A 19966-nucleotide genomic window follows, 5' to 3' on the forward strand; every position below is an offset into this window, starting at 1 on the left:
AAAAAAAATTATGTCTACATTAACGTTTACAGATTTGTAGTAACTATAATATGCAGATTTATGTGTTTATCTGAGTAAAAGTCTAGAGGAGGGTGAGATTAACACTGACTCTAACATGCATTCTTTTTGTCAGTTTTGAAAGATATATGGAGAGGGGAAACTATTTCGTGAAATAAGAAGGACCATTCTTTTTATATTTGTAAGTGTAATAAAGTAAATTTACATTGTGTCAAGTCATTTTAGACAAAGTGAATTGGGAAAAAAAGTGAAAGCAAAATGATTGCCTAGCAGATGCCTGCAGTTCTCATGAAGTACTAACATTGTGTGAGAGACATACTGAAAATCACCCTGAGTTCTGTTAAATGTTTTTGCTACTCTATTAAAAATAAATAAAAATCTGTCAGGAATCCTTAAATCAGCATGGAACTCTGATGTTCACAAGCTTCCAGTTGAGCTTAAATATTACTCTGTAGTTCTGAGGTTTTCAATTGTTACTTAAGCAGTACATTAATAAATATATCAATTCTTTAAACATTAGATTTTTGTGCCTGCAATCTAACATTTTTTATCTTAAAAATAAAAAAAAATAATAGTGCAGACCTCAGATTTCTTCTAAACAATGATAAATAAATCTATCAGTATGTCCATGGTATTATAACAACATCAACATAACACCATATAAGTAGATCTTTTTAAAAGACTGACTTCCTTATTTCTAAGAAAAGAAAAATTAACACATTTATTCTTTCAGAAAAGAACAACAAAAACAAACCCGGTATTGGGAGAACGTGCTCCCGATGTTTAACGTGGGTTCTTTTCTATTTCCTAAGTTTCTCAGCTGGGTTGAGAAATAAAGGGAAAGAGCACAAGAGAGAGAAATTTAAAGCTGGGTGTCGGGGGAGACATCACATGGCAGCAGGATCCGTGATGTTCCCCCAGCGGTAAAACCAGCAAGTTTTTATTAGCAATTTTCAAAAGGGGAGGGAGTGCACCAATAGGGTGTGGGTCACAGAGATCACATACTTCACAAGGTAATAAAATATCACAAAGCAAATGGAGGCAGGGCGAGATCACAGGACCACCAGATGAGGCGAAATTAAAATTAAAATTGCTAATGACCTTTCCGGCAGGCATTGTCTTTGATAACATCTTATCAGGAAACAGGGTTTGAGAGCAGACAACCTGTCTGACCAAAATTTATTAGGCGGGAATTTTCCTCCTCCTAATAAGCCTGGGAGCGCTACATGAGATCCGCTTATTTCATGCCTTGGGCTTCGACCATGAAAGACACGGGCTTCTAAAGGGGCCCTTTATAGGCCCACCCTCAGGGCGCATTCTCTTTCTCAGGGATGTACCATGCTGAGAATAAGAATTCAGCGATATTTCTCCTATTTGCTTATGAAAGAGCAGAAATATAGCTCTGCTCCGTCCGGTTCACCGGCAGCCAGTTCAAAGTTACCTCTCTTGTTCCCTGAACATCGCTGTTATCCTGTTCCTTTTTTTAAGATGCCCAGATTTCATATTGTTCAAACACACATGCTCTACAATTTGTGCAGTTGACACAATCACAGGGTCCTGAGGGGACATTCATCCTCCTCAGTTGACGAAGAAGATGATAGGATTAAGAGATTAAAGTAAAGACAGGCATAGGAAAACACAAGGATATTGATTGGGGAAGTGATAACTATCCATGAAATCGTCACAATTTATGTTCAGAGATTACAGTAAAGACAGGCGTAAGAAATTATAAAAGTATTAATTTGGGAAAGTAATAAATGTCAATGAAATCGTCACAATTTATGTTCTTCTGCCGCGGCTTCAGCCGGTCCCTCCGTTCGGAGTCCCTGACTTCCCACAACAACCCAGAAACCCTAAAAATCCATTAAAAACAAATCTTAGATACTTAACTCCATTTTTATTTCCTTTTTATAAATTTGCTGTTACTCACCCACATAGCCCACCTCTGCAAACATTATTCAATAAAACTTACTGGAAAATTTTAAAAAACCTGATTTTTAAGATAGTTAACAGACTGCTTTATGCTTATCAAAATTTAATTTGACTTAAAAATGTATTTTCAATTAATAACAAGCAATATTTTGCTGATTCAATTTGTGAAAAAGATCTACTTTTTTGGTAATTGAAATTTTTGACAACTTTCTTTAACATTTAAAGTAAACTTGCCTAAGCATTTCTAAATATTGGATTTAAAATAAATACTCTGGAATTTAATGGGTGCTTTGGTTACATCTTTGAATTCTCACCTCATCTGCATCAGTTCCTTACTCTTTTATGCTTTTCATGATATAAATATTTTATAAAGTTTTTTTCATATACAAATATGTAGTTTTGTAAAGAAGACTTATGAATCCATAATAGTATTTTTATTTTATTTTATTTTACTATTTTCTTTCTTTTTTTTTTTTTTTTTTTTTTGAGACGGAGTCTCGCTCTGTCACCCAGGCTGGAGTGCAGTGGCGCAATCTCGGCTCACTGCAAGCTCCACCTCTGGGTTCACGCCATTCTCCTGCCTCAGCCTCCCAAGTAGCTGGGACTACGGGAGCCTGCCACCACGCCACACTAATTTTTCGTATTTTTAGAAGAGACAGGTTTTCACCGTGTTAGCCAGGATAGTCTCGATTTCCTTACCTCGTGATCCGCCTGCCTCGGCCTCCCAAAGTGCTGGGATTACAGGCGTGAGCCACTGCTTCCGGCCCATGATAGTATTTTTAAATTAATTGAATGTTATGGGATTTAAAGTACACTTATTTGATCTTGATCTTATTTCTTTGAATTGAAAATGTTGGTTCATAAGAGCATTAACATGTATACTCATTTGCATTATTCTAAATAATCAGTTAATTTAAAAGAATAATACTAATTTTACTCCAACACTTAGACTCCCAAATAATATTTACATTTCTTTATGCTTCTATGTTACCATAAACTCACTTAAAGTAATTTATTCCTCTATGTGGCTATGTCACTTCCTTATATATAGTTAGGTTTATTTGTTATATTTCTTTTCAGTTTGGGGAGAAGTTTGCTTCTGTAAATTTAAATTTTCTTTGTGAATATGTGAAAGATTTGTATATTTTCTAAACCAAGACTATGTCACAAAATGTATTCCGACAGGATTCCATTCTACCCTTACTTATTCAACCTTGGTCTCTCCCTCTTTCTGGAAATAATTATTTGTATTAATGTATGGATTAGGTGAACAAGTTTTATTTTCTTTCTTAGTTAACATTTACTTATATCATATTGATTTTAGGATTTTATATAGAATATTAACTTGATCTTAGACTGAACTGCTTTGGAAATTCTCAGGACTAGGCCACTGTGGATTGAAAAAAAAAAAAAGTTTTCAAAGGAAATGGACTACCAAAATATCAGTCTTTTTCTTCTTTCTACTCTCACTGCTGCTCCATCCAGCCTTTCTAAATTTGATGAGTGGTTCTTTTATTTCTCCTGTTCTTCCTGGGTACTGGTCTTTTGTATTGGAAGGTGCTCACTTCATTTCCATCAGAGAGAGGTCAATTAGAAGGGGCATATTTGGGTTTATTTGGGGAACTTTTTTTTTTTCATGATGATGTCAGTAGCTTCCTGATCTTATATTTTTTTCTATCTGGAAAAACTGAGGATTGAATTTCATAGTATCTGTTTGTAACTTTGCATTCTCTGAATTGTAATTTTCCCAAATATAATGTAATTGTTAATACATAGCAAGGAATGTTGTAAAGAGAGCACAACTGAACAAAATAGTTATATGATCCCACTTACCACGCAAAGGCCTCGCCTTCCAGTTCTTCCCACCATTGGTTATGATTGTACTTTGACAGAAATTTCTCTTAGTCTGTTTCCCTCTAAGACTCTCAGCTTCATGAATGCAGGGACCATATCTAATTTGTTTCTAGTTCTATCCCTAGTGTTGAACACACTGCCTGAGCTATTCATTTTTAATGTAATGAGCTCTTTCCACTGACATCAAAATACTCTCTTGGGAGTGAGCAGCTGTTCCATATACAAACTTCTTCTGAAGAGGTATACAGATATGTGAGATGGCCAATATAACACAAATACAAGAGAAACTTATGTTACTCACAAATGCAGTATTTTATTTTAAGGATATATACTTGAGACACACATTTTCCTCTAAACTCTTATCAAAATCTTGTTACTATGAAACTTCACCTCATTTCTCTTCCACAAACCTGTTGCTTACCCAGTTTCTAAATTTGTGATACTCGTTACTAGATTACCATTTCTTACGTGCATCTACTTTCACTGATTTAACTTAGACATTTTCTCTTGCTTAATCACCTGCAATGGTCTTTTGTTTAATTTCTCAATAGCTGATCTCACTCTTTTCTCTTTTTCCTGATGTAAAGAATCTTGAATTTCTTTGAATAAAACAACTTTTATGTCAATCTTTTTTTTTAAAACTGCTTTTAAAAATGTATAAAATTATGTGTAATATCTCTAATTGTTAATCAATGGTTTTTAGAATTTTTTTCTATCAGCCTATTCGATTATTTCTTATTTTGTGACTTATGTTCCAAACTTAGTAAATATCTATTTATTTCCATTATATATGGTGTTTTTATATGGCTTCCTGCCTTTAAGTACAATCTTTCTTCAATTAGGAAGTCCTATCCTGCTCTCTTCTTGAAAGATATCTACTTAACTTTCAAAGCACAGATAAGCTATCACTTTCCACTTTGAAAATGTCCGATACTACAGAGAATTAGCTACTTCATTTTCTGTAGCAATGGTATAAAAAAAAAAAATCACTGAGTTTTTTTTTTTGTCATCTACTTTCTATATGATTTTATCAAATTTGCACTCTTTTTTATGTGCTAAAACTGAGGTTCAAGAATATTGTGTAATTCAGGCAAGACAAAGTAACCTGAGGCCGTACTACTTAAGGCTTTGAAAAGATCTTTCAGACTGGCACAGTGGTTCATGTCTGTATTCCCAGCAATTTGGGTGACTGAAGTGGGAGGATTGCATAAGCCTAGCACTTCAAGGCAAACCTAGGCAGCGTAGTGAGATCCCTGTCTCTACAAAAAATAAAAAAAAATTAGCCAGGCATGGTGGTGTGCAACTGTAATTCCAACTACTTAGGAGGCTGAGGTGGGAGGATCACTTGAACTTGGGAGGAGGAGTTTACAGTGAGTTATGTTTGTGCTACTGCACTCCAGCCTCGGCAAGAGAGTGAGACCCTATCTCTAAAAACAAACAAACAAACAAACAAACCAAAATTCAAAAAAAGAAAAACTCCAAAAGTTTTTTGAATAAATAAGTTCCTGAATAAATAGATTTGTGAAAAATTCCTCGTGTTTACATAGGCATCAATTATTTCCACTGGACTTGGCTGATATTTAGCCAGGCCTGATTCTCATCCATTTGCTTATCTTTGTCTATCTAAGAGGAAAGAAACTTTTTCAATTATTATTTTCCTCATCTTCACCCTAATTTCTCTGAGCTAACTGAAAAGGAGTAGATCTCCGATGGTTCTCTAATTCCTCTTCATATCTGTAGCCAACGGTGGGCTCCTTGTGTTTATAAGCAACATGTGTCTCTGGTCTTCAGTTCTCATAGATATCTTCAGTTCATTTCCTTCCCAAATTCTTTATCTACTTTCTATTTGCTGCCTACTACTCTTGATTTACATGATTTGAATTCTGATCTCTTGCTTGAGTTAAAGTCATACCCTTCTTTCTCTCCTGGTTTCTTGCTTACTACATTAGTTAGCATATGTATCGAAATGCATGTAGTAATAATGAGAATGGGGCATTCAGTGACTGAAATAAGATAAATGCTTACTTGTCTTTCTCATGTCTCCAAGTTATGTTGGTTGAGATCTAGAATGTTCTTCCAGAGCTAAAGCACTTTCCCTCCTCTTACGCATTTACCATCCCCAAGATGTTGTCTTGGTCCTCATGGTCCAAAATAAGGCACTGTTAAATCTGTATTCTAACCTTTTGTTTAATGAAAGAGTTGAACACAATGAGATAAACCAAAAGTTGTAAATGTTGCTTCTGTTCTTATGCCATTAGTGTAGACACAATCATATGACCATATCAAACTGCAAGAGAAATTATGAAATGTTGTAACTAAGTAAAACATCTGAAAGGTAAAATTAGAATAAAAACTACAACTCAGTAGTATTCATTGGACTCACTGATTATTATTCTGAAGCCATGCTAATTTAACAGAATATATATATATAAATAATATATTTCCAATTATTTAGTAGGAAATTGCACACATGAACTAGAAAGTCTGGGATTCAATCCCAGCACAGCCATTTAAAAATGTTGGATTTTGAACATGAACATTTCTAAGCCTCAGTTTTTACAGCTGAAACTAGAATTTGTGGAAATTCTATCAATATACTATGAATTAATTGTAAAGTATTCTCTGTTGCATATTTCAGGAGTAGCATGCATGGTGACAAGAACAATGATCTTCACCCTATACTCATTCATTTCACCAACACTTCCCCTATCACTAAAGATATCACTCTTCATCACTAAAGAAAAAAATTATTTGAAATATTAATGCATGATGTTTTATTACTAAAAGGAAGAGAGAATGGGTATTGTAATCATTAACACTTAAAGAAAAAAAATAAAATACCCATACTCACCATATAATCTTTACTCTATACCTGCTCTATAACCTGTCTACCGTATGGTTTTTAATACACTGCTATATTGTATTAATACTTACCTTTGCACCAGGGTCTTAGGGCAATGTATAATGATAACACACCTTAAATTTAGGGTGATTGTATTTACTCATCCATTCTACTTTATCCCACCTTTACCTATGCTTATTTGTAAAACAAATTATATACCTTCTCATAGAATAGTATAAAATAAAAATTATGAATCTAATCTTCTGCATCTTCTTACTCTGCAAGACATTCTATAAGAGTGCAGTGACAATCCAGAGATATGCTACATTTAAACATATCAGTAATTTCTTATTAATAAGTCTTGATACTGAATAACACTACAATTAAAATATTCTCTATTGAGTATGAATACTGTCTATAAAAATACTTTTTCTATAAAATTTTGCCTCATAGCGTCATTACAGTATATTAATTAAATGTGCCAGTAAAAGTGTCACAGCACAATAAATTTTAAATACACATGTTAAGTGAAGTTTGACATTGCTCAATATTTTAAAATATGCACTTAGTATAGCTTTGTTCCAAGGCACTCTCAAACTTTAAATTACTGGCTAACTTGATAAGTGAAAATTTATTAACTACCACCTAGTCTTTTTCAATTACTCCACATTAACTTTTTAACCTTGAATCCCACTGAGAGTAGCCTTCATATACATTTCCAAGTTTGTTATTTAGTCTTAGTGTCCATCTATATATTAGCATTCTCATAACAAAAACTAATTTTTATGCAGGTCAAACTGTGTCAGTTATCATAATAAATTCTTTGTAATCCTCATCCAACTCAATGAATTAGATTGGATTACTATGCTCTTTTTACATATGATGTAAATAAACGAAGCTTGCACAGAAGAAGACTCCTGACTAAGTAATTTTATCAAGACAGAAACTCAGGTACTCTATCTCTAAAACCTGAATTTTACCATGATAAATTTCTTCCTGTTGGTCAATTCTATGATACTCACCTATATATTAATAGATGAGGCAACTGTTTATTTAAAGTTGACATTCTATGAATATTATTTACAAATAGAATGATACATTTTAGTGACAAGCCTTTAAAAATTGCTTTAGGTTTCCCAAAATTTAAAAATTAAGACCATCAGCTTTTAGTGGTAAAGCGCTGGTTAAATGAATTCTGTCCATTTTTAGATTTGGTTTCTTTCTTCTTTAAAAATAAAATTCCACTTGTGTTTCTACATACATATTCCCTGTAGAGGAAATAGAGAAACCTATTAAATCAGATAAGATATTAGCTATACTTTTAAATTTAGAACAGAGAGCAGTGGCTTAAGCAAGATCATATCATTCTCTTCCAAAAATTATGTAATACAAGGTGATGTGAAAGAAGAGGAGTATCTTTTATATTGTTGCTTCCTCAACCCTTAGGATGTTAATCTCATCATGCCATATCTGAAAAGTCCCGTTGAATGTTAGAAAGCAGACTTGAATGGAGATCATTTTCTGTTTAAAAGAATCATTAGACAGTTCAAACATCATTTCTGCTCACATCCTATTGAACAGAAGTTAGTTACATGACAATTTGCAATTGCAAAGGATGCTTGCTAATACTGTCTCTAACTAGGTGGTCACGTACCCAGGTAAAATTCTCACTATTCTGTTATAAGGAAAGAAAAATGGAATGGATATTGGGATAAGTAAGCATTAAAGCAAAGACCCTATAATTTCACCACCATCCAAGAAAAAAGAAGGCTAGAACATTTATATATATTCATTTCTAGTGATTTTTAAAATTTTTTCTCTGAGATTCTGACTACTAATTTCTTATTGCTACAATTCATACTGAAATAGACATATAAAATACATTTGTTGTTTACATAAATTTTTGAGATAGATTCTTGAAAATGTAAATTTTGTGTCACACTGTATGGCACACACAAAAATCTGAAACAGTACTCAAAAATGTTTGGCAAAAATAGTACTAATTTATTATGCTCGACAACAACTGATGCCTGAAAAGTAAAATGTATTTCAAAATGTATATCTAACACTTTGCAAATGTGATAGGTAAAATCTTTTTAAAAATGTGCATTCATTTTATTTATTAATTATTATGTATTTCTTAGTTAATAGGCCAGCTTTTTTTGTCCTCCACATTGTCTCTTCATGCATCTTCTCATATTAAGTAGAATTTAGCATTGGTTATATATTAATATAAGCTATATGTATTATGAATATTAATGCTTCAAGTATTTTTTTCAACATGTTTAATTTGAATATTTTTTCTGGCTTGATCTCTGCTTCTTACTTGTTTGTTTCCTCATTAATTTATTGATTTCCTGTGATGTTTCAGAACTTTAAATCTTTATGTTCCTAGTAGTTGAATTCATCAGTAAAGTTTTGAATGTCTATTTTATGCTTTGTTTGGCCAAGTATTTTTTCCCATTTTAAAATCAGTAACACATACATTACTGTTCTCATTTCATTTATTTTTCCATAAATATTTGTGTTATTTTGTTATGAAATAATACAAGTGCATGATTAAAAAGAAAAAAATGCAAGTTACCCAAATTGAATAATGTTCATGCTAAACGTTACCTTACCTCATTATCTGGAAAAATTAGTTGCCAATTTCCCTGTATATTTTCTGCAGATTAATAGAAAGTATGTTTTATAAGGATTTTAATATATATTATATCCTATGATAACTTGGTAAATGCAGCAATTAAGGAACTACTGTACTATGTTATGAAGTCATCTGTACATTTCCTTGGAAGTTTTGATCAAAACAAAAAAATCTAACTGTATTTTTTATATTACCTGAAGGTATACTCTGCCCAATGTCTCACTATTCCTGTGTGGATGCTTAGGACTCTGGGTAACCACTATGTATGGTAACTTGAAACTCTGAGACAAGACTGACTGCTTGAGTGTCAACATTTTCTTGATACTGGCCTTTGAATTTTATTATCATCTGTTCAGGCTCTTTCCATATGTTATGTTGGCTAGTTTTATTCTAGTGAAATGCGCAAATTGATATAGCTAAGGTGATTGATTTATTTATGAGATATATTTTTCAAAAATTTGATATTTATATTTACAAATTAAAAAGCAATAATTGCTGAATGATTCTTACTATTTTAGGGAGATATTACTTGACTTCTGACATAGATTATACAAGTTTTATAAAATAACAGAGTTTTAGGGTATCAACTCAAAAAATGTTTTCTAATTTTCTATCTAATGTTTGATGAAAATGTCTAATGAGAAGAGAGTTACAATATTTTGGCTCATTTAAAACCTTTAGTGGTTTGCTATACTTAGGAGTAGAGCTAAAAAGCAAAAGTATAGATATTTAATACAAGGAAATGTATTTAAAATATAATTCGTTCAATGACTACATATAAACTATTATAAATAAATATTTAAATGACACTTATTCTCATGAAATCCACAAATAATACTGAAATTATATTTGTGCAATACTATAGAAGCATCTTTATTATTGCCTAAGTGATTTACAGTCTTGTGATATAACCACTATTGCTTCAGTAAATCAAAAACAACAAATTCAATATATTAAATTCAAATTCAATTATTTCAAATTCAATTATTAAAATGTTAACATTAGATTGATATGGAACCAAACAAAACATCACTTTAATCCATGGCTTAAAAGTAATATTATCCACAGTATGAAGTAGCTTCAATCTAATGTGGAACCAAATGCAATTTTTCTTGCTATAGTCCAAGAATTATATTTTATTGAGGCCAAAACTGAACTAGTCCCACCTAAAACTTTTTCAGGGTGTCTCTCATAAGTTCTTTTTTCAAAAAAATATAGAAAGATGAACAATGTGTTTGCTCAATCAATGTGTAAATTTTGTTGAGCGCTGCTATATGGCAGGCACTGTTCTAAATGCATTTGTATTTTGCCTTGTACATTTCTCCTTCTCTACTTTTTCTCTTTCTTCCATAGAGCTGGCAAAAGTTCAAGGCTTTTTTTATATATATACACATATAGATAGATAGATAGATAGATAGATAGATAGATAGATAGATAGATAGAGATACATACACACACAAATATATGTATAATTGTATATATATTCTATGATGTATTTTTTTCACTTACAAACATTTTAAATTTTGAGATTCATCATTGCTTTACTGGTGTGTTAGAGTTTAATTCGTAGTTTTAAAATTTTTCTTAGTTGCTCACTAATAATGGTGCAACTCATAATCAGTGTCCTCTTAGTGTAACAAAATATGGTTCAGCAAAGTACTTAAAATGAGCACCTAGCTCATGCCATGTGTCCAATAGAAGTTAGCTCTTACTGCACCAAACTAACCATAGAGCATGCAAAATGAATAAATATATAAACACATAAATAAAATACAACAAAATATTCTTGCTCTCCAGGAACCTATTCTTGTATCTCAGAAGAAGAATATATTTGAACTCACTTCCTCAATAATATCTACTTAAATATTTTCAATATTTTCCATTCTTTTCTCTCTCAATTTTTTTCACTATTACTGCACCTTTGGTGTTCCATGTACATGGGCAAACAAAAAAGCCTCCTCACTATATACTGCTAACCAATTAGTCCAAAACCTAGAGCACAAATAATTCAACTAATAATAACTAATTTTCCATTAAAGTGGTCCTAAATAGATCCATGGTTGGAGGTTTGCTTGTCATCTCTTTTACTATATATATTTGATCTTTAGAGGAATGTTACCTAGCCTCAAGACTTTACATATATTCTGTACACTGACAACTCCCCAGTTTAAATCACTATCCTGAATTACTTACCTGAAATTTAAAATTAAACATCTAACTCCCAACACAGTATATCTCTAATAATTCTAGCAGACATCTCAAGCCTAAGACATCTACAAATACATGTTTTAGTCTGCTCTCATGCTGCTAATAAAGACTCACTCCCATGATTCAAGTACCTACCACCAGGTTCCTCCCAAAACAGATAGGAATTATGGAAGCAAATATTGATTTGGGTGGGATCACAGCCAAACCATATCATTCTGCCTCTGGACCCTCCCACATCTCCTAGCCTCACATTTTAAAACCAATCATTCCTTCCCAACAGTTCCCCAAAGTTTTAACTCATTCCAGCATTAACTCAAATGTCCACAGTCTGAAGTCTCATCTGATATAAGGCAAGTCCCTTCTGCCTATGAGCCTGTAAAATCAAAAGCAAGTTACTTATTTCCTAGATAAAAAGAGGGTACAGGCATTGGGTAAATACGCCTGGTCCAAATGGAAGCAATTGGCCAAAAAGAAGGGGCTACCATCCTCATGCAAGCCCCAAATCCAACAGGGCAGTCATTAAACCTTACAGTTTCAAAATGGTCTCCTTTGATTCCGTCTCTCATATCCAGATCACAATGATGCAAGAGGTGGGCTCCCACAGCCTTGAGTAGCTCTTCTCCTGTGGTTTTACATAATTCATCTCCTCCTGTCTGCCTTTACAGGCTGATGTTGAGTGTCTGTGGCTTTTCAAGGTGCATGGTACAAGCTGTCAGTGGATCTACCATTCTAGGATCTGGAGGATGGTGGCCCTCTTCTCACAGCTCCACTAGGCAGTGCTCCAGTGGAAACTTTTTGTAGGGGCTCAAACCCCACATTTCCCTTCTGCATTGCACTAGCAGAGGCTCACCACGAGAGCTCCACTTCTGCACTACACTTCTACCTGGATATCCAGGCATTTCCATACATCCTCAGAAACCTAGGTGGAGGTTCCCAAACTTTAATTTTTGACTTCTGCACCCACAGGTCCAGCACCATGTGTAAGTCACCAAGGCCTGGAGCTTGCACCCTCTGAAGCAGCAGCCTGAGCTCTATGTTGACCCCTTTCAACCATGGCTGAGATGCAGAGCACAAAGTCCTGAGACTGCACAAAGCCAATAGGCCATGGGCCCAGTCAAGGAAACCATTTTTCCCCCCTAGGCCTCCTGTTTTGTGATGGGAGGGTTGCCATGAAGACCTCTGACTTACCCTGGACACATTTTTCCCATTGTCTTGGTGATTAACATTTGGCTCCTCTTTACTTATGCAAATTTCTGCAGCCAGCTTCAATTTCTCCTCAGAAAATGGGATTTTCTTTTTTATTGCATTGTCACGCTGCAAACTTTTCAAACTTTTTGCTCTGCTTCCGTTTTAAACATAAGTTCCAATTCCAAACCATATCTTTGTGAATACATGAAACTGAATGCTTTTAACAGCACCCAAGACACATCATGAACTCTTTACTGCTTACAAATTTCTTCTGCCAGATGCCCTAAATCACCTCTCTCAAGTACAAAGTTCCAGAAATCTCTAGGGTAGGGGCAAAATGCCACCAGTCTCTTTGCTAAAACATAGCAAGAGTCACCTTTGCTCCAGTTGCCGACAAGTTCCTCATCTCCATCTGAGACCACCTCAGCCTGGATTTTGTTGTCCACATCACTATCAGCATTTTGTTTAAAGTCATTCAAGAAGTCTCTATGAAGTTCCAAACTTTCACACATCTTCCCGTCTTCTTAGACCTCCAAGTCTCTAGGAAGTTCCAAATTTTCCCACATCATCTTGTCTTCTTCTGAGCCCTCCAAACTATTCCAACCTCTGCCTGTTACCAAGTTCCAAAATCACTTTCATATTTGTGGATATCTTTACAGCAGTGCCCCACTACCTGGTACCAATTCACTGTATTAATCTGTTCTTACATGGCTAATAGATATACACAAGACTGGGTAATTTATACAAGAAAAAGATTTAATGGACTCACAGTTCCACATGGCTTGGGAGGCCTTACAATCATGGCAGAAGGTGAAGGGGTAGCAAAACCCATCTTACATGGCAGCAGGCAAGAGAGCATGTACAGAGGAACTCACCTTTATAAAACCATAAGATCTCATGAGACTTGTTCACTATCATGAGAATAGCACAGGAAAGATGCATCACAGTGATTCGATTATCTACTATTGGGTCCCTTCCACAACATATGGGAATTATGGGAGCTACAGATCAAGATGAGATTTTGGTGGGGACATAGCCAAACCATATTAGTACATTTCTGAGTATTCATACCATTCCCCAACATAAAAACATAAAAAGCCTTCCTCTCCCACAGTGATCCCTGTCCCCTTCATGGGAACTTTATCATTCTAAGTATACAAAGTAAAAGTCTTAGGGTTATTGTTGCTACTCTTTGTCTAATCCATGAGCAAATCATTTCTGCTCTCTCTTCAGGATGAATTCAGAGACTCATGCCTCTGACCACAATAGTGATACTGGTATCAGATTAGGCTCTCTTGTGTAGAACACTGGAAAATGGGACAAAGTATATGCCATAACTGTTTTTTTTTTTTCAGAAAATGGAATTCAGCAGCACTTATAAAAAAGGAAACAAATATATCATCTTTATGTTTGCACAGAATCTTGTCCTGAAGGGAATTTCTAGAACACAATGAAGCAAGGGGAAATATAAGAATAACATGTTAGCCTCACTGAGCTGAGGAAACAGAAATAGTAGTTTGGGGAGACTGAGGAAGTTGAAATTTTTCAGGAGTCCTGGATTAAGAAGGAGATACTCAGGAAAATTCTCCATTGATCTGTAGAGCAGTGCCAGGCATGTAATCTTCAAGCCCAAACAAATGCCAGCTGCTAAGAAAATATAATCTGAAAAACTAGCAGAGTTCAAACAGGGTTAGAAGATGTAATAATTCTAAACAACCAGAGTGAAGATACCTCACTAAATACTCAGGTCATTCAGTCAAGACCCAGCAAATGCCTCTTTTATAGAGAGCTAAACTAGCCCTAGAGTAAAGTTTTCACTAGAGCTATCACAACACAGTTTAAAACCATCACTAGTTATGGATCAAGATGATTCCAAGATAAAATAATTGCTGATCACAACATAAATCAACACTCTTTTAAGGAAAGCAGCAAATCTAAATACTTCACAATATATTATTCACAATATCTAGCATCCAATACAAATTATGAGAAGTAAAGAGCAGAATAATATGGCCTATGACCAGGAGAAGAATCAATCTATAGAAGCAGAATCAGAGATTAGAAAGGTAACAAAATTACTAAAAAATCCTTAAAATAGCTATTATATTCACAAATTTAAAAGAAAATAATGAGCAGAATATAATTAAGAAGAAATGGAATTTCTATAATTGAGTAATAAAATATCTAAAATAAAAACTTCACTAAACAGATTATATACTACCAAAAAAAATAAATCCTAATTAAGCAAAACCTTGAGTTAGAAAAAAAAGGGACAATATACGCATTGATGCATAAAATCAAAAAGAACTGAGAATACATATAAAGAGTCTCAGTGATGTGTGGAAAGTGTCAAATTGTCCTACCATATGTGATACTGGAGTTTCAGAAGGGGGAACAGAAAAATATACTTGTAAAAATAATAAAAATTTTCTGAAATTGATGAAAAATGTCAACCCAGAAACCCAAACCAGTCAAATAACCTCAGGTGGTAACAACGAAGAAAGATATGACAATGTTCTTTATAATTAAATTGTTGAAGAACAGTCATAAATGGAAAATCATAAAGATGCTCAGAGTAAAAATAATTATAATGCATACAAGGAAACAAATATAATAGGGACTGCAGACTTCTTATTGTACACAATGCAAGTCAGAAGAAAATGGAATTACATTTTAAGGAACTGAAAGAAAATAATAAAGTTGTTACTCTAAAATTCTAATCTTTAAAGAAGATGCATGAAAATCAAAGATTAAATAAAGATCTCTTCGGTGAAAGGAACATTGAAGTTATTTACTTCCAGTGTACCTATGAAATCAAATAGAAAGACTTGAAGTGAAATTGTATGCTAGGAAGTAAAAATAAATTTTGCAGACTGAAGGAAAATAGTCACAGAACCATAGATCTACATAAAATAGTCACAGAACCATAGATCTACATAAGAGTGCCCCAAAGGGTAAGTACATAAACAAATATGAGTAGCTTCTTGCATTTTTAGAAAGATAATGAACAGTTTAACAGTAACAACACATTGTGAGGATTATTTTACCTGTATAAAATACATATAAATATATTTAATGTTAACATATATTTGGGTGTGTGTTAATATATGTCAATAATAGTATCAGGCATATGATGCGGTAAGTGTTGAACTGGTATATTGTTTGAAAACAGATGGTGATAAGAAGATATAGGTGTTATGGGAAATCATAAGCACATGCCATTATAAAATAATACCATAATAAGAAGACTGTAAATCAATATATTCACAACCATAGATGCAAAAATCCTCAAAACAGTGGTATTACGATACAGTGGTATAGGCCATCATCACCTATCACCTGAGCTATTATAGTAGCTTTTAAATTATTCTTCTTGCTTCATCATTTACCTCTTTCTTTGACTCTGTATCTAACATAATTGCCAAAGTAATTTTTTAAAAGGTAAGACTTGTCCTATGTCAATTCTTTCCTCAATAACTTCCAAATGGCTCTACATTTTATTCTAGTAGAAATTCATTCTTTACTGTGTCAAATTTCTTGTCCCAAGGCCCTTCGTAATCTGGCCTGAACTGTCTGTCTGACGTGACTTCTTACAGATCTTCCCCTAATTATCTCTACCCTTGTGCTGCTACTGAGTATTTCTCAGATATACCAGTTTCCCTTTCCAATTCACAGCTACTGAAGATAGTTGTTCTCATTGCTAAGAAGCACGTCTCCCACATATCTATCAACTCACTCCTTGCCTCTCTTCCTTCAGGTCTTGTTCAAATTCTACCTTCTCACTAATGTGGAATTTGAATAGTTTCCTTCCAAACTTCCCCTATCTTAAATATTAAACTATCTTCTATCTTTATTTTCTCCCCCCTTATCTGCTTTATTTTTTTTCTTAACACTTACCACTATATAACACACTATTTGCTTTTTTGTCTTATATACTGCCTGCTCCCTCACTATTGATTATGCTCTATATTTTATTTCCTGTTTATGCTCAGCACCCAGTACAATGTCTTGTACATTACCGAAGTTCATTAAGTATTTGTTGAAGAAAGAAGAAAAGAAAGGGAAGGAAGGAGGAGGAACTAACACATGGAATTCCATGTGTTAATGTTGCAACCATGTGAATGTGCAGTGCAGTTCAAATGTACAATTCAGAGCAGTGTTAAATTCATTTGGATTAAGCATAAAAGGCTACATACTCTATATAAAATTTTTTCCTCAATTAAAATAAATCATTTGTATTGGTTTCAATAAAAGAGAAATGAAGAGTTAATGAAAATGATTTTGCAAAGATAATTGAGAACCAGTAGGTAAAGTATCAGGAACATTATACATGGTATTATGAACATTGTACATATAACTTTCTACAAAGTATCTGGAACATCGTACATAATTATACATTAAATAGCATCTATCATAAGTGGAACTATGGATGATATATTTATAACATTTTCAAACAGCAAGATGTTTGACCCATAGCATTAGTGTACTTGTTGTCTCTTGCTGTGTAACAAATCACCCCAAAACTTATTTGCTGAAGATGTCAAACATTTATCTTACACATTTACTGAGGATCAGAAACCTGGGAGTTGACCTGGTTGGTTCTGGTTCAGGATCTTTAATGAGGTTGCCATTAAACTAGCTGGGGCAACAGTCATCCAAGACTTTGCTAACCTGTCACTTGCTTTTGTTAAAATACCTCTATTTCTTGATATGGGAGTCTTTCCATAGGACTGGTTCCCAAGTTGTACATGGTTTCCTTCTATGTGAGTTATCTGAGAGAACAAGCAAGACTGAAGCCACAATGCCTTTTATAGCCTGATCTTGGCAAAGACATACCATCCTTTCTGCTCTGCTATCTATTGTTGGTCAAACAATCAACACTGATACAATATGGTATTGGAACATACAAGGGTGTGTATACCAAGAAGCAGGGGCACTGATGTCTTGGCGGCTGGATAGCTCAGCTACTAAAAATATATTTACATCAATTAAGTCTATCTGAATCATAAACCATTGCAATAAGCTTTTCCAAATTCCTTGCTTTAATAATCATTTTTCTTAATGCATCCACATTATTTGGATCTAATTAGAATATGTAAAAACAGGTATATGAAACATCTGTCTATTTCCTGATCAAGTTCAAAAAGTGTACATTAATTAGTTTGTCTCTCTGTAAAATATAGTTTCCTGACCATTACTTACAAATGATAACATAAATTATTTCAAATGCTTGGCATATAGCACTCTGATATTGACTGTGACACTTGCATTAATTGCTTAAAATTTTCTTTATATAGAAAAAAAATCTACATTTTTTCAGTGAAAAAATTTCTCTTTATTTTGGACAAAGTAAGTATCTAAAGGTTAATGAAGTGAGGATAATTTGAACACAGTGACTACATAAAGTTTATGAAAACAGAAAATAGCTGAATGCTATAAAAGTTTGAATGAGTAGCGTTTTGTAGGCTTTCTAACTCATAATTCTTTATTCAAATACATATGACTCAAATATTTTCCAGATCTTAAGCTCACAGGTATTTCATTTGTCTGCAAAGTACACTGTTTCTCAAAATGATCTGTGATGTTAGTGTCTTCTGAATTATTTTCATATCTTTAAAATAACGCTGTTAATAGGTTTTAGTTTAAAAACTTGTAGGTGCATTTTGACAAGATGTTCGTAAGATAGAGCTGAAACATGGCTATAAACTGCTAATTCATGCCACCAGTAATATCTGTACTATTTAAAGTACCCTAAGTGGTATTTTTACCCTAATTGGTATTAGAATAGATACTTACGGTATAGTGTAATCTTAACAGAAGAACTGTACAAAAATCATGATCAACTGTACTTCCTCTACATTTTTTGGGCCAAAGTAGAGTCAACTACCTATATGTGGAACTGGAATCAGCTGCCACCCTTGCCATTCCTTTTCTGTAGTCTTCTCTCATAATTGTGTTCTCGTATGCACTTGTAATTATCACTGTATAATATAATTTTGGTTTATGTTTGCATGCACCAGAAGATTATGAATCATTAATAGGTAACTGCCATCATATAGCTTTCTTCTCTGTTCTTGGGGCCTGGCATATAATACAAGCTCATAAAAAGTTCACCGAACAAAAACATACATTATACGATTTCTGAAGTATTTTGTCTCTGTGATGGTTAATATAGAGTGTCAACTTGATTGGATTGAAGGATGCAAAGTCTTTTTTCTGGATATGTCTGTGAGGATGCTGCCAAAGGAGACTTACATTTGAGTCAGTGGACTGGGAGAGCCAGACCCACCCTTAGTCTGGGTGGGCACCATCTAATCAGCTGCTAGCATGACTAGTAGGAAAAGCAGGCAGAGGAACATGGAAAGACTAGATTTTCTTAGTCTTCCTGCCTACATCTTTCTCCAGTGCTGGATGCTTCTTGCCCTCAAACAGAGAACTCCAAGTTCTTTAGCTTTGGGACTCTTCGACCTTCAAACACAGACTGAAGGCTGCCCTGGTGGCTTACCTAATTTTGAGATTTTGGGATGTGGACTGGCTTCCTTGCTCCTCAGCTTGCAGATGGCCTATTGTGGGACCTCACCTTGTGATCCTGTGAGTCAAAACTCTTTAATAAACTTCCCTTTATATATATATATATATCTATCCTATTAGTTTTGTCCCTCTACAGAACACTGACTAATACAGTCTCCATGTAAAAATTGCCCTCTGTGACCTACTGATTAATGATATAAGTTCCATGAGTTTATTTCCAAGTTTTCATGTCGTTATTCCCAAGTTTAGATATCTGTTGAAATGCAAGCACACAAGTAAATATATTAATCTGCATATAGCATACAACTTGAAACAAGATATTTTAATCAGTTTTTTAATCTGGAGATATTTATAGATTTACATGGAATCTAAGAAATAATATAGAGAGATCTTGAGTACCTTTCACCTAATTTCCCCAAATGGCAACATCTTGTAAAGCTGTATGATTTTTCTGCTGGCATTTGGCTCAACCAGGGCAGGTGTTGGAGAAATATGTGTTCTTTCATCAGGCCACCCTCTTCCAGTCTTTCTGCTAGTGAGAATGTGCTTTTTGTGGAGCTTTATTTTTGGTCTGTGAGTGTTGGCAGTTCCACGTTGGAGGCTTCTGCAGTGCCCTTCCTGGGCTATATGTGAGAAATAAAGAAACTTATGGGACTCACTACTGCGTCTCTCTCAAGCCCTGAGATTTCCAGGTATGAGCCTTCTTTCTCTTTCCACCTTTCAGAATTGTCTTCTTCTTGTTTTGTTAA

This window comes from Colobus angolensis, unplaced genomic scaffold, assembly GCF_000951035.1.
Source record: "Colobus angolensis palliatus isolate OR3802 unplaced genomic scaffold, Cang.pa_1.0 Scaffold189, whole genome shotgun sequence".
Taxonomy (NCBI): domain Eukaryota; kingdom Metazoa; phylum Chordata; class Mammalia; order Primates; family Cercopithecidae; genus Colobus; species Colobus angolensis.